Source organism: Poecilia reticulata, chromosome 23 (genome assembly GCF_904066995.2).
Source record: "Poecilia reticulata chromosome 23, P_reticulata-male-v2, whole genome shotgun sequence".
Taxonomy (NCBI): Eukaryota; Metazoa; Chordata; class Actinopteri; order Cyprinodontiformes; family Poeciliidae; genus Poecilia; species Poecilia reticulata.
This window is the reverse complement of record NC_088852.1, coordinates 14,752,913-14,768,922: the sequence shown is the minus strand read 5'-3', so window position 1 is coordinate 14,768,922 and position 16,010 is coordinate 14,752,913. Positions and strand designations below refer to the sequence as shown.

Here is a 16,010-nt window from a genome sequence, read left to right as displayed (position 1 = left end):
TGTATTTCCCACCCTTGTCGAACACAGGCAATTATGCTATTCAGTGTGTGCCAGGCGCTGCCTCGAACCGTGACTCTCTCACCATTAGAAGTCACTTAAGCTGCGAGCTGGAGGAGGCTTGTGGGTTCGCAGAGAGGGTCTTTCTCGCATTCGAGCGGACAAACGCACGCTTTACGTGTGGTACTTTTAAAACCCCCGAGGAACGTTACTGTGTTGGAAACTCGAAGGAGTCTTTAAATTTGTTCAGATTTTGTCAGCTTACACATGTACAACGGCGATGCGGCCATTGTAGATTGAAAGAAACATTGAGCAAATTTCCACTAAAAACCATAGAAATTTTGAGGTTAATCTCAGATATTTTCTTGAAAAAAAGAAAATAATGTCTTGGCGTGAAAGGTCGAAGATGTGCTACAAAAAACTCAGAAATTTTCCAGATAAATCTGATATTTTCTAGAAAGAACATGGACAAGGAGTCTCAAAGTAAACATGTTTTGACTCATTACTTTTGAAACGCAGAATTTTTTGGGGGGAGAAAATATCTGAGATTATTCTCGAAATTTTAGGCTTTTTCTAGCAGATTTTTGACTTTTGAAACTGAGAAACTTGTTTTTTCTAGAAAATGTTTGAGGTTAATCTCAAAATTTCTGAATTTTAAAAGTTGAACATTTTCAAAGTTCATTACTGTTGAAACCGGGAAATGTTCGTGTTTTATTCTTGAAAATTTTAGACTAATCTAAAAATTTGAGGGATTTTTCTAGCAAATTTTTGACTTCATATTTTCTCTCGGTGTTTGTTTCTAGAATATTTCTGAGACTAATCTCAAACTTTCTGAGTTTCAAAAGTTGAAAGATTTCAACTTCCATTACTTTTGAAACTTGGAAATGTTCATGTCTTTTCTAGAAAATTTCTGAGATCAATTTCAGAACATTTCTAGAAAAAATAAGGACATTTTCTCAGTTTCAAAAATTATAACTGTTTGACTTTCAAGACTTTTGAAACTCTGAATTGTTCATGTTTTTTATGGAAAATTTGATATTAATCTCTAAATTTCTGAGTTTCAAAGGTTAAAAATGTCTACTTCCATTACTTTTGACATTACTCAGACATGCTCATGTCTTTTCTAGAAAATTTCTGAGATTAATCTCAAAATTGTGATAATTGTTTAGAAAATTTAGTTGAGAACACAAATAATCTGTAAAAAAACAAAAAAAATAACATTGATTCTAGACTCCTTGACTGTTTTCTGCAGATCAGATTTAGAGATCAATGCCTTTACAGTCTCGCTGTCGTGTGTCGGCTCCTTCTTTTGATCTCTTGCCCTTGATCTGTTTGCGGCGGTGTTGGGGTGGGGGAGGTGTGACACTGGGGGAACTCCTGCCTTGACACCATCTGCGCCGCTGCGCCTCTCCATGGCCTCCGTCACACAGCGCTGCTGCCGTCATCGTGTCGCCTGCAGCAACAGGCGCGCAGTCTCACATGTGCAGAACATAAACATTGGATTAACGAACAGAGCTTGGCTCTTATTCATTCCAGCCTGCAATGTTACTGAGCACAGTAATGGCAGAATGTTATGCCTTTGGAGGAGCTTGCAGAAATTGCTGGGTGTTCAAAGTGTGGCCCGGGGCCCATCTGTGGCCCCTGGATTGATTTTGTGCAGCCGCCTCGACCCGCAATTCAAGAATAAATTCAGGACAAAACTACAAGTTTTACATTAAAATCTTTTTGATGTAGTGCAAATTGACCATCTTTTCCAGTGTTTCTGGTTTCCTTCTGTTGTCATGGTAACATTGACTTGTTGCACCCAAATCTGCTTTTTAAATGCTGTATGAAAGCTTTGTCTAAATACAGCAGGTGTTTTCGAATGAAGACTGTTTTCATTGCTGAGAATAGATGAAATATGTTTAGACTTCAGAATAATTGGATGCCTTTGAATTAGCGAGGAAACTAAGGTGCAAAAAAACAAAAGCATTTGAGGTTTTGGATCTACAATCCTGTTCGTATAAAAAAAAAAATCTATTGTTCAGTAGGAAAAAGAAAATCACAATTTTTTTTTTTTAGTAATTTGAGTCTTTAAAAATATTTCCCAAAGTCGTATATTGTGAAATTTTTCGCAGCTAGATCTGATACTGATGAATACTGAAAGGCGCCAAGTGAAAGGAAACAAGCTCCTATATCTCGCTGAAAAGTACCTGTTAGGTTAGTTTTGTCTCAACTCAAGAGTACTGACATTTTCATTAGAATCAAGTCTAAAAATACTTGGTAAGATTTGTTTTTTTTGCACAACATAGCAACTAGTTCTCACGCATCAGAATTATAACCTCTGATTTATGACAGAATTTGTATTTTTTTATCTGGTACATAAAACTCAGCAACCAAACCAAACCCAGCAGCTTGTGTAAGATGCAGATCCCGTAGCTGCTGCCTCGCTTCCAAATATGGCCGTTGTTGAAATGAGTCAAAATTTGGCCCGGGTGAAATGTTTCCACTGTTTTGCATCGTTCTGTCCTGTTAAAGTTGTGACAGGCAGCCAGTTTATTGTAATAGCCACATTTGACAGGCCTTCAGTTGTGACAAAGTGCGACTTTGTCGTCCTCCTTGCTCTGAGCGTTAGCATCCGTCCAGCCTACTGTTTTGGCCTCCGCTCATTCTGTTAGGCTTTCGCTCTCAAACTGTGACAAAGAGCAGACGGTCGCACGTAAACACCACGCTCTCTGAACTCATAAAACTCGACCTTTTCTGCGCGTTTCTGCTCTTGATGAACGGAAATCCTCGGCATATTTAAATCCCTCATTTAAAAAAAAAAAACAAACAAACCTAAAAAAACCTTTACACCCATCACCAAGCTCCGCTAGTGGACCCACGCATAAAAACTCCTTCTGAGCTTTTAAATACGTTTTCTCGGCGAAACAGAAATGTGTTTTAACGGAGTTGTTGACGGGGTTGTAACATGTAAAGTTACTCAGGAGAAAGTGGCTGAGATGAAATGCTTGGAGCAATCTGAAGAGCCAGCAGCCCACACAGTGAGCAGAAACGGGACCAGAAAGTACAGCATGTGTGGAAGTCGAACAACGGCTTTAAAACGTTAAAGCCCACTCGAGGTCTGACAGCCAGAAAGTCGCTGTAATCCCTCATCGTTTCATGTTTCATCCACTGTTTGTTTCACAAATTCATCACGTGTGCCGTATTATAACGTCTGTGAACTTGACGGTTGATTTCAACATAATTGCAGTGTACTTTAAAAGGTGAGTAAAGCTCAAAAACACAAAATCTTATCAAGTATTTTTGGTCTAGTTTCCTATGCAAATATCTAAGTTTTGTCTTATTTCAAGTGTTCTAACTTACTACTTACTTTTTAGCAAGATATTGGAGCTTGTTTTAAGTCTGTAATTCCTTAATGTTCATGAAAAAGTACTAGTTCCACTGGCAGATTATTTAGCTTATAACAAGACAGTTTTCCCACTAATAAAATGTAACTAATACTTTTTCCTCAATATTAATGAATAATTGAAACAAACACATGTATCTTGCTAAAATAAAATAAATAAAAAGCTGCCTGTTAATTTTGTCTTATTTCAAGTGTAATAAGATATTTGCACTAGAAACTAAATCAAAAATACTTGGTAAGAATTTGTGTTTCTACAAGTGTAGCATTTTTCCTCTGACATGTTAATGTATAGAGACAATCTCCCACCACCAAAACATGAAGACAAAAAACAAAACAGTACAAGATCAATAACTTCATTAAATAAAAACACACTCTCCTAAAGTCAATTTAAATTAATAATGTCCACTTAGACCGTCTTTTGGGGTTGTAGTTTGGCTTCCATCCAGCAGAGGGTGCCGCTGGTCTATGCCGCTATGTCTATCCATGCCGCTACATGGATCCAGTTGATACAGAATTTAAAATGGCAAAGGGATCCAAGAACGGGAAAGAGGAACTGTCCAAACAGAGTCCGTTGTGGGACAGAAAATGTGCTTTATGTGTTTCTGACATACAAACACTTGACAAGCTACTTAAGTTATCGCCTCAGTAGCGCTCATTCAGCTGAGGTGCTGCCTGCTGGATTAGCTTTAGCATATTATGAAAAATGTAGCCTTTTATGTTTTGGATGAGAAAGTTCAAGCTTTCAAAAAATGGCCCGTAGTTCTTTGGCAATTTTGGGAAATTGTAACCTCTTTAACATATTTCTTCATCAGGCAGATTTTGCTCAACCTTTTTGCCATTAGCTTAGCTTCCCGCATCTTGATTGTTACAGAACTGGCAGTTAACTGTCAATCTTATTTTATCCATGTTAGACAATCCTCTACCATCTTGGGTCAGTTTGAATGGTGGTAACCCATTACATTTTTTTGTGTCGTGCTCCACAGCCATTAGTGAAGCTGTAAGCCAGAGTCACAGCTACGTTGTGCTGCGCAAGCTAACAAAGAGCAAAACAGCTGTACTAAAGCCACAAGGGGCTGAGGAAAACTTTTTGTCCTCGGGGCAAAATGTCCTTCAGGCAGGGTGACGGAATAATTTGTGGTTGGTCACAGAAATGTGTCCATGCGTTTGTGGAGGGGGAGGGGCGGGGTATTTATAAAGAGGTTATTCTGGGATTTACAATGTTATTGTAAAGTAGAGCAAGGGGACAGTTTAAATACTACCAGTGTGATTCAGAGGATCTTCCTTTGTGGCATGTTTTCCAGTCCATTAAGTTTACACTATATGTTTTGTTTCCTTATTGGCAAAAGCAAGGCTTCTTTTTGGAAGTTTTCCTTTTATTTTTGACTTATCCCACTGCATTTCTGTCATGGAGTGGGATAGGCTGACTATAAAAATCTATCATTAAGCATTTGTTCTGCCTAAACTCCCAATTGCAGTGCTTTTGAAAAAAACATTTCGTTCTCTCTTCTTTTGTTTTCATATTTTTGTCATTTTGAAGAGCAACCTTCAGGGTTTCGTCATCAAACAACAAAAAGTAGTTCGTAATTGTGAAGTAATAACCTTCTGCAGGTGTTTTGAAGTTTGTTGCTACCAGTTTTCCACATCCAGTGGATGTTGCTTAGGCAAGAAAATCAAAACTGACCGACTCTCACTGGTTTTGTTCTTTATCCCTGATGGCAACACTTTGAGAGCAGCTGCATTTACATTACAAATTTCATTTCAACTTTATCGATATTCCGCTAATGTAAAAAATAAACCAAACAACTAAATTTTGTAATTGCTGTGTTGTCATTAAATAATAATAATATTTTTGGTAATTATATGGTCAATGAAAACGCAGCGACTCTGGTAAGATGCTGTTCTCTTCTTTTTTCTTCTCTGTGTGATGCTCGTCTGTACTGGAGTGTGTTTCGAAGCCTTTGACCCAAGGTAATAATGTCAGCCAGGACAAATAAAAGCGTCGCCCACCTAAGGAATCAGTGATGACTACATGGGAAGAGGTCACGCTTTACGGCCCCCTTCGTTTAACCCGTCCCAGCAAATGTGATTACGTGACATTTGCTGTCCCTTTGCCACCTTCCCACCTCACAGGCGGATAAAAATAATAACCACACAAACCTTTTCTGCCACGTGACAATCACAAACACGACAATAGGCAGCGATGTTTAAATACGCAGTCGACATTTGATACGGCGCGTTGATGGAGTGCTGCACCTGCTCCAACCTGCTGTCATCTGATATGGCTGCAAGCAGAAACCAATACCCGGTGCGTACCTGATTTATTTGCGCTGCGGCGGGTCTCTGTCTGGCAAGTTGGGCAGCAAGCAGAGATTATCATCAGATCCAGGAAGAAATTTAAACTACTGTTTATGTTTTCAAGTGAAAATAGGAAATCAACTCTTTTGTTTATGATTTTCAGTCCAATTGAAGGTTTTCCATACATCATGTAGGAGAAACAGTAAATATGCGAAAGAAGATCCTCTGGTCCAATGAGGGCTTAATGTTCCAACTTCATAGTGTTTTATTAGTCATTTTGGAACAAAAATAAAATAAGTTTAAGGGTGTGAACACTTTTTCAGTTTATGACTTCCTGTCAAATCGGGAATTTTTTGTTTTTAATTTTTTTTACATAGAATTTGGTGACCTGTTGTCCTTTAATTTCTGCCATATCCCGTCTGTTTTGCACAGAAAAAGATTTAACTTTCTCAAGCGGGAGATATTTCACCTAAAATCAAACACTGAGAACAATCCTAGAGGTCAGCTCACTTCGATTTTCTATATCAAGGGGGTGCAGGAGAGCTAAGTTTAGAGCTTTTGGCCTGAGACAGGATAGCTTCCAGGTTCCTGATACGGCCAAAGTGCTCCAATACGAACCCCTCCTGAGCCACCGCAAACTTGTGCCAAGTACAAAGTGCTACAAGAAAATAACACTTCTGTCCTCACACCAATTTCACTGCCTGGAATCTTCATCGTCTGTCAGCAGCTTCTAAATTTGCCCTCTGACCATCCTATTTAAATCGGGATCATTTGGTGTTAAATCCTACTCTGGCAGCATTTACTCTGTTTGTTTTATAGGTCATAGGAAACAATGGCATCGAATGAAAGCAACATTTGGTAATGGGTTAGAAATTTGCCGTCACCAGGAGAACCTGACCCAAGCAGAAAAGCAGCAGAGCGAATCACTGAATGGCAGTTTATTCTGAAAGTTTTATTTTGGGGTTATACAGTCAAGTATGCTGGATGAGAGACAAGGTAGGAGTTAGTTTTAGTAAAACTAAAATATTTCGCAGTTTGACCCAACGATGCAGCGCCTTTAAGGCAAATGGAATTCCAGCATGCTTCTTCAAGGTAAAATTACCATTGAGAAAAGTAATTCTGACGAGTGGGATTCCCAGACAATCTGTCCTTGACTAAACGATGGGTGATGGAGGATGGATGAACGTAATCGCTTGAAGAATTACCAAATGGGCTTAAAGTGAGATGTGTGGCTGCATAGCTTCAAGTTTACCTGGCGCTAATCTGAGATGGTCTTGGAAAAAACTCTAATCTATTTCTATATAGTCAATCTTAAGTGAAAACTGGTAATCTCTCAAGACTTCTCCATTTTCTCACCATCGCCAACCTGAAGGTGTGCCGCTGTACGAGTGCGGCTATCTTTAGAGCAGTAATGAATTGAGTAAAGGTGTGAAATGGCTGCCACAGGAGGTCAGAGGCTGGTCATTTTTCATCGGGATGAAGTAAGCGAGCTCTGAAGAAGCAAATAGCTTTGTTTGGAGAGCCAAATCACCTCGAGCCAGTCAGGCAGAACTGAAGGATTCAGGATTTCGCACCCGAACCTCCATCTTTTTTCATCTTCATTTGCTGCCGTTTCCAGTTTCCTTCAGCTCTTCCTGCCACTTCTACCTCCCTTTCCAAATACATAGACATAAGAAAAGAGACTGTTTCCTAACTGTCAAACAGTGGATGTGAGCAATGCACCGACGATGGGCACAAAGGGCCTTCCCTATGGTCTATAAGCAGCCTCAGGCTTAGCATGTTCTCTTTCAGTCTGAAACTGTTCAGTTTGCACTCATATCATTTTTTTTATTTATTAATATTAAAGTTTGAGGAAAAACGGCATTTGTGCAAAAAATGAAGCTGTGAGCACAATTACATTATTGTTCCATCTTTGTGATAATGTGGAACTTTCAGTGGACAAAGTGAGCTGTGATGAGCGTCACTGGCTCTCTGCTGAGGCCGTTAACGTCTCATGCCGTCCACTGAGGGACAAGGCAGGATGTTGGCCTAGCTCACTGCAGGTCTTCTATCGATTTCTACTCACTGACCCTGATTTGTGCCAGTAGGCTTGCTTTCCACTGTGTCTATTCTTGACCAAGAAAGGACATAAGATACACAATATTTAATCAGTTATGCTAAGACGGGCTTTGCAAAAGTATCCATGTCCTTTAAACTTTTTTCAAATGTTATCAAATGTTCACCACCTTTTTTAAAGGGACGGCATTAAGTAAAATTAACTCTTTTGAGCCTTGCGTCAATGCTATGATGTTAAAACCTGGAGGGTTGCCTTGATTTTCTTTTTTTTTCATGCAAGTTAGAGAAACCTTTGAATCTCCTGTAGCAACTGTTCAGCTGGGCAAAACACCTGGTAGACCAAGTGCCGCCTCCTATCTGTAGTTTCTATGCTTCTGAGTTTCCTCCTCACGGAGCAGCCTTTCCCAGCAACTCCCCCACGTAGCTCCTTCAGACTAGCCAGCAGCAATTAGCAAACACCTGCTGCAACTCCGCATCTGCTGAGCTCTCTGCTGTACGAGCTACTTCTCAGTGCAATGCTGGTAAAAATGTTGTTAAAGAGTTAATAGAGGAGCCATGTTATGACGACTTCCTGAAGGCAGGAAGTCGTCTCTTTAAATGCATTTAAAGGCCCAACTTCAAAGTGTTAAATTGTAAAGTCAAATTTATTTTAAGTCATATCTCATCTATTCAACATTTTCATAATATCTGAAAGTGAAATATTTACTTGATAGTGTTATATAATGATACTATGTGGCTGGAAAATACATAACATTGCCCCTTTTAGTCTTAGTTACAAACGGTGCATAATTTTAAACTGTAGACAAAAAACTGGTTTTTAATATTATTTTGACAAATAAAAGTCCTCCAAAAAACCCACAATTATATTTAGCTGTTAAGAATCACCATTTCTTTTCATTTTCACAATCGTACATTACCTTGTGTTGGTCAAACAAGTAAAATCTCAGCAAAACGCATTGAGGTTAGTAGGTCTAGAGGGACAAAATGTGGAAAGATTTAGGAAAAGTGACTATTTAGAACATGATTTCGTTTAGACAAAAACATTGTACTCAAATGTTGCTGCTTGGATTGGAAGAGCTGCGTCTTCCTCCGTCTGGTAGACACAGCCCTTACATGGAGTCCTGGTTTCTAACTGCATGGTCCCAGTTCTAAATTTCACCTTTTAGGAATCTCTCTTTGTTGTCCCAAAGTGGTAAAACCCTGTCTACAGGAAGAACAGCAGAGAGAGGTAGAGGTGAACGGGGGATGATTTGTGACTGTTTTCAGCTCCTGGGGCAGTAGAGCATAGGGTTCTTGCAATCTACCAGACGCCCTCATTGGTCATCATTTACACACGAGGAAGCCCATTGGTCACAGCCCATTCATCATGTTATAAAATGATCTAGAGTTTTGTGCAAAAACACCTCCCATAACAGGTAGTCGTCTCCTCCATTTTTCAGAACTAACTACCACAACAAACCATCACAGAGGTCAGTAGTGGAATAAAGCATCTCTGGGTTGAGCGGTCATTAAGGTACCTTCATACTGCCACAAATGGTGCATCCGTTCTTTCAGTCCATACAACTAATTCCAAAAGTATTAATTCAAACCTTTGGCTATTGAGATATGATTACTTCTTGGAGGCATGGACTCTGTAGAAGTCTTAAACTTTACCCAAGTGCTAACATTTGCATGTGACCTATGCAATCCGCCAGTTCGATGCTTATGAAGCTTACCAGAAATTGCCTGAGCTGTAAACAACTGTCCTGTTGTCAACGAGGCGACTTAATGTTGGAAGCGTGGCTAACATGAACTAACGGCTTCGCTCACTTCCTCCCATGCCATTGCTAAAACTACAGGCAACCTACAATTGTAAAATAGTGCAGAATATCAACATCATCATTGACAACTTTTTCTGTTTGCTGATTTATTTAAATTTTACCGAAAGGATCCAAGTCAATGGGAGAAAGCCCAGATGGAGCACCGAAGAGAGTGGAATTGTGTAGGAAGGTTGATTGCCTTGGGAAAAATGTCAGGTTTTATGAATAAAATAAAGAACATGGAAACATAATAAATAACTCAGCCTTTTTTCACTTTTAGTCTGATATTCATGTCGCATAGATCATCTGAAAAGCAAACAAATGTATTAGGGGAATTACATAAAGCCATAAAAAATGAGAGAGGTTGGAATGACCTTGATTTATGGGTGTACACACCCTTAAGCTAATTCTTTGCTAACAGTTTGATTACATTTCAGGATTCAGCACATCATTAATCAGCAATATTTACACACTTTGACAGTCATTTCAAAACTCTAATTGTTTTTCTTTCATTCATCTGTTGGATGCACGCAGTGAGGTTCATGACTTCTGAGGCATTGTCTCTTCTGGCATCAGGTGTGTGCCCACTTTTTGAAATGCTTATTCTCCACGTCTGGGTTGTTCTGCTGGAGAAAGAATGAGGATAATCCACTTATCTCTTGTCTATATTCCTCTGCCTCGGATTGCCTCGTAACATAGACACACACACACATACACACACCCATGCAAGCAAATTTTCTTTCCTCTTACTAGCTTCATCCGCAATGACCTTGAAGAAGTTGAGAATTTGAAGATCACAACCCCTTTAGCGAGTCGAGGGAGGAATGGATGTCGCTGCTTTCCTTGGCAGATCCAAAGACCTCACTTAGATGTTTGCCAGCCTGAGCAGTCAGAGTGTGCTTTCAGTGCTGAAGGTGATACTCAGACTGACCGAGGGGAGGGAGGAAGCAGACAGAGTGAGTCAAAACCAAAATAAAGGGGCTCCAAGAAGGAGTCGGGGTAATGTGAGAACACCATTGCCTCCACCGTGAGTCTTGACTGTTTTTCCCTTTTTCTCCTTTCTGTCATTGCTTTCCTTCCTTTAAATAAGCTCATTCAGCTTCAGTGCACTGACTCTTTCTCTCTCTTTCATTCACAAACGATGCATGAAGCCACATGAATGCATTCTGATATCACACGCATGTACCCCTTATCGTTCCTTGATCTCATGATATCGTCCAAACACAGCCTCTGGCAGTTCATTTCATGGTAACACGACATTAGTCTGCAGGGCTGCCCTCTTGCTCCGCTCATCCTTCCGCAGCCGCGCTGCTTATCTCTGTTACCTTCAGGGTAAAACAAATGTTCTGAGCTCTCCTGCCTCGCTGTTTAGCTCACCTCCACCTCGTTGTGTTTGTGAATACCTACACACGAAAAACAGTCCAGCTGGTTTGCTTGTGAGAGAATGGATGCGTGAGCAAAATGCAGACTTTGTAGTATCAATCTAATAGTTTTCGTCTTAAAGTAGCATCACACTTTCCAATTTCCCTGTGTGATAAAGCAGAGAAAGTGGACTTAGGTTGTGACCTCACCTAAATTTAACTGAGGTATCCCTTAAGGCATTAAGGAATAGGGGGTAACCTGTGTTGCAGGAATAGGGGGTAATCTGGGTTGCTCCTAATGACTATCCAATCCATTTTTCACCCAAAACAAGCAATGCGTCCACATTTTCAAGGTCATGCTGGTTCCAAATGCTGGTCTGTTCAACCACCTGATCTCAAAGTCTGGTCATAGAAAGGAGGATGTCTTGAACCTAAGATCTGTGCACCGAAGGAGTTTGCAACCATATATAAAGTGGTGATGATAAAAGTCAGCGCCTTCTAAATCCGAGGCCATGAGTCACAACCAGAAAACAGGGTGGACTGTTCCCTCTAACTTGGAGTGGGTCGGACTTTGCCTCAGAGTAAGGAGTTTGTGTCTGTGTCGTGTTCACAAATGATAATATGATGGAGCAGGAGATGGACAGATTAAGATCTTCTCTGCATTGGTGTGGGTGTTGGTGTGAGCTGTTGTGGTGAGGAAAGAGCTGAGTGAAAAGACTCTTGACTTTCTGGTTCATCTTTACTTACAATCCTCTCCTATGGATGTAAGATGCAGATCATTGGTGAAAGACTAAGATTCTGGATAAAAGTTTCTGGCAAAGGCTTCGTTTCTTGGTGGGGTGAGTCCTTCGACATTTGGGTAGCTTGTGGTCGAGGTCTTCCTTGTTAAAACAAGTCAGTTGGGGTGGTTTGGGAACTTGCTTGCCTCCTGAATGTTTGTGTCGAGGTTTTCAAGGCACATCCTACTGGAAGGAGACCCTAGAAAGGCCCTGAATCTACTAGAGGAAGTTGCTCACATGGGAAAGGCATGGAATGAGACTCGAAGTGTCAGTTGGAATTGGAATGTCTAGGTTTTTCCTCATGGACTGGTTACCCACACCAGGTCAGAGGTCATACTGATGGGGGTGCTCGGGTACCACGGCACCACCAAGATTAACATTGCTGTTTGATCAATTTTGCATCCTGACTTCACAACACCTTTACTGAAAGTTAACTTGTGAGGCAACAATGAATTCCCTTTCAGGAAGTTCAGATATTTTTGAGTCCTGTTGAAAATACTGACCAGTTAATATGTTACCTTTAACTTTCCTAGCATTTTTATTTTATATTGGTTAATCTGATTTGAGGTAGCAGCTTTATTCAGTTGCAAGACAATACTCGGATGGATGTCGATCAAGCTTTGCTCAGTTTCATAGTAGGAATGGCATAAAATCAAAGCAATAAGTTGCTCCTTCAATTTTTGTTTTATCGCTTTAATTTTCTTTACTGGTTAGAAGAAGAGAATCCGGTTTTCCCAGTGTTGAGGTGAAGCAGTCCTTGTTATAATCTCAGCTCTGGGGCTGCTTTGTTCTCTGCAGCCTCTGATGCATTCCTCTGACTTCCCACAGGCTAATTGGCACTAATTCGATCTGAAACGCCAGATAGCTTCACCCTGGTCCTCAGCGCTGATAGGCATTCTCCAGGGAATGCTTTTCCGTGCAGCGCACTTCCTGAGCGTGTGCTCGGGGAACGAGGGTGCGTGCTGTGGTGGAGGCGGGATGCAGAACTCTTGTTTGTTTGCATCTGAGTCCTGATTTAATGCGCGTCTGCTCACAAATGTCACTTTTTGCCGTGTGGGTTGCCTGCCAGGGATGTCGAGGTTGAGTGAGCGCACTAATTTGATGAGAAGCCCCATTGTTGGTAAACTGATGCAGATTGGCTTTCTTTGTCACCGGCTGATAGGAATTTAAAACCAGCTTATGTAAGGCTAATATTCGGAAATAATTAATCCCATTAAGTGAACCGCTAATGCCTGGAAAATGTATTTTTGCGAGAGCTATTTCCTCATTGCTGTTCCTCGTCGGTGTTGAGTTTCAGACTCTGAGGCTGCATCCGCCTGTCAGGTGAAATGTCGGATCCGGGACATAAAACAATTTCTACTGTACGTGGTCCACTTTGAAATAGACGCCCCTGATTTGTAGTCATGACATCAGTGACTGAAAACCCAGAAGATTTGTTTTGTCAATTTCAAATTGAACGACTTGATCTCAATTTAACCTTAAAATAGTTTGGCATTTTGGTAACTCTGACCCCAAACAAAGGGGTTCATGGTTAATATACGAACAGATTTCAAAGTTGCTGATCTTATTTAGATGCAAGCAAATGTTGAACCTGTATTAGTGGCAACAAAAAAAATATTTTTTTCCAGTAAAACTTTTATTTTACCGGGATAAAAATCTATTTGAAGGGAATCTTGGCCAAGAGGCGGCATCAAAACACCAAGAAAAATTAAAAAAATTAAAAAAATTTAACTCTTTGATTTTGACCTGCTCAACAATGAATTAAGCACATAGTCATGAAACATAATAGCTATAACAAAAAAAAATTCACTGCACAGAAATAGAGTTTATGACATAAAAACACACATAAAGATAAATCCAGCTCCTCTCACAGGCTGCAAACAACTGCTGTCTTACCAGAAACTGAAGCAATGCAGCATCACACTTTGACCTTTACATCACTGGAGGTGGTGTGTTTTTGTTGGACACTGCTAATGCAAAGGAGGAATAAAGGTCAGGTGTTTTAAGTTGATGCCCTGATCTGACACGGTATGTGCTCTTTGCATCAAGTGTTCAGCAGTGTTTTTGTCTTATGATGAGTCAGAGAAATAGAGGATCATTTTATTAAAAAAACCTATACTGTCTTGAAAAGGTCTATACTCCTTTTTTTGCTGTTCTTTTGCATTATTACCATATGTTTTAGTCTGTAACCCTGAAATAAAGTAAGGAGTCATCAACTGCCCCATGTACGACGCCATATTTGATATAAAAAGTGAATGCGTTTCTGTCAACAATCTCAGAAATTTCTAGAAAAAAAACAAGGAAACGTCTGAGGTCCAAAAATCAAAAATGCGCAAGAACATGAATCAAATTTTGAGATTCATCTTAGAAACTTGCAGGGGTTTGACTCAGAAACTTCCTTTTTTTTCTAGAAAATGTTCAACTTTTGGAGCTTTCCAAATAAAAAAACTTGGAAATTTTTGAGCTCCAAAAGTTGAAATTTTGCAAAAATAAAACAAAGAAATTTTCTCAAGAAAACTTGAACATTCCTGAAATTGAGCTCAAAATTTCTGAAATGTTTTTTTGGAAGAAATGTACTTCTCCCTTTTCTCTTTTTTATTTACAATGGCCCTAATATGATGCTGTAGCTGCCATATGTCACCTAATTTATTAAATAGAGTCCACTTGTATGAAGTTTAACTTAACTCTGAATATATTTGTTCTGTGAAGGTCTCAGTAATATACAAATTTCTTGTGAAATCTGTTTTTTGTTTTTTTTGTTTGGTAATCTGGAAACGAACGTAAATTTTTTTGTTGCATTTTCTATAAATATTGACATTTCGGCTGAAGAAATGTATCCATTTTCAAACAAAATTGCAGAATCGTTCAGTCAAACACAAACATAGAGAAAATGCAGTGACCTCCATGGGGTTGCAGGCCTTTTAAGGAACACATCTCTACTATCATTTCTTGGCTTCGTGCAGATTCGCGCCCCTTATCGTCTCCTGCTCTCCGTTTCTCTGGGAGTGTGTGATATAGTGATGGATGCCGCTTCATGAATCATTAAGCACATTTCTCCTCCACGCCTGAGTGTGATTTGGCTAAATGGATGTGGATGATGAGAGCTTTTCCAGCCTATCTTTATTGTTTAACAAGTAGAGCTTTGACGATTGACGGTCAGGATCATAGCGCGGAGAAAGCAGACGGCTTTTTACATCCGTCATCAATGTTCCTCCGTCTGTTATTCTTTCATGACTCCCTGTCTATTTATCAATGGGTAGTTCTATATTTTTCTCTGCATGGATTTCATTCAATCAAAAATGTGCGTTTTTTTTTTTTAAACTCTCCGGTTTATTCTGTCTCAAAGAGATTTGGGGAACCATAACTGTATCATTACCTAATTTCTGATAATCATTCCACAGTTTTATAGTTGGCAGAAAATGTTCCCAGATTAAATATCAGTAAGGTTTTCTTTATAAGTCTGCAAATGTTTTCTCTTAAGATTTAGTTTAGTTTTTTTTTTTTTTTCCAGTTTTGTATTGAAATAAAAACCAGTTTTCAGTCCTTTTCTACTCTGATACGCTGAAATAAAATCCAGCCGGCAGAACTAAACTAAATTAATAGAGTTGGCTTACATGTAGTTTAAATTCAGTATAAACAAAGAGAACATCAGGAACAAACGCCATGCTGACTCTTAATAAAATATGTGGAAGTTTGCGGTGGTTTCAAAACCTGAAATAGTTTGGTCTATGAATTCTTTTGCGAGACACAATCACACATTTTGCTGCGAAATTTCAAAGTTACACCAGTGATACCAAGAGACACCAATTCCGACGTATTTTTGATTCTCTAAAAATCTCAAAGTATTGTCACACAGCTTCACAGCAGAAAAGTGAGAACGTTGCAAAATTGAGCCGTTTGGTGAGCTCGCTCTTTGTTAGGCCGAGAATATGCTTCTGAATCCCGCGTGAATAATTCAAGAGGCAAGCCACAAATAGATCAGGTGTAGTAGTGACAGCTGTGAGGCTTTGATCCTTTTCTGAAGAATAAATGGCAGCAAGTACGCCCGGTTGTTTCATCCTGCAGCACACACTGTCGAGTGGAGGTCACCTCCTTGGAATAGGTGAGTTTTATTTTTAACACGTAAAAGGGTGCTGTCAGCTTAGCAACCGCATCATCATAACATACTTTTGTCAGTGAGTTGGTTTTTTTTGTTTTTGTTTTTTTTAAGATTTGTCTTCTAGATGGATTAAAATACTGGGTTTTCTGACTTAAAAAGTTTGAGCATCATGAAGTGTTAGGTCTGATAATAAATAGGTAGATAAACAGGGATTCGGGTCAGATGTTTTAAAATGTG

General features: G+C 39.6%; 1 protein-coding gene and 1 long non-coding RNA gene across 10 annotated transcripts in view; one reads left to right on the top strand and one right to left on the bottom strand.

Annotated features, from left to right (window-relative positions):
* Positions 1-16,010, top strand: part of kcnc2 (potassium voltage-gated channel, Shaw-related subfamily, member 2) — a 67,574-nt gene that overhangs the window by 23,113 nt on the left and 28,451 nt on the right. The window lies entirely within an intron of this gene.
* On the bottom strand, positions 9,781-11,598 carry LOC145550180 (uncharacterized). The gene is made up of 2 exons (XR_014086068.1): positions 10,285-11,598; positions 9,781-10,160 (listed from the first exon to the last, which is right to left on the bottom strand). It is a non-coding gene; the product is annotated as an uncharacterized LOC145550180 (long non-coding RNA).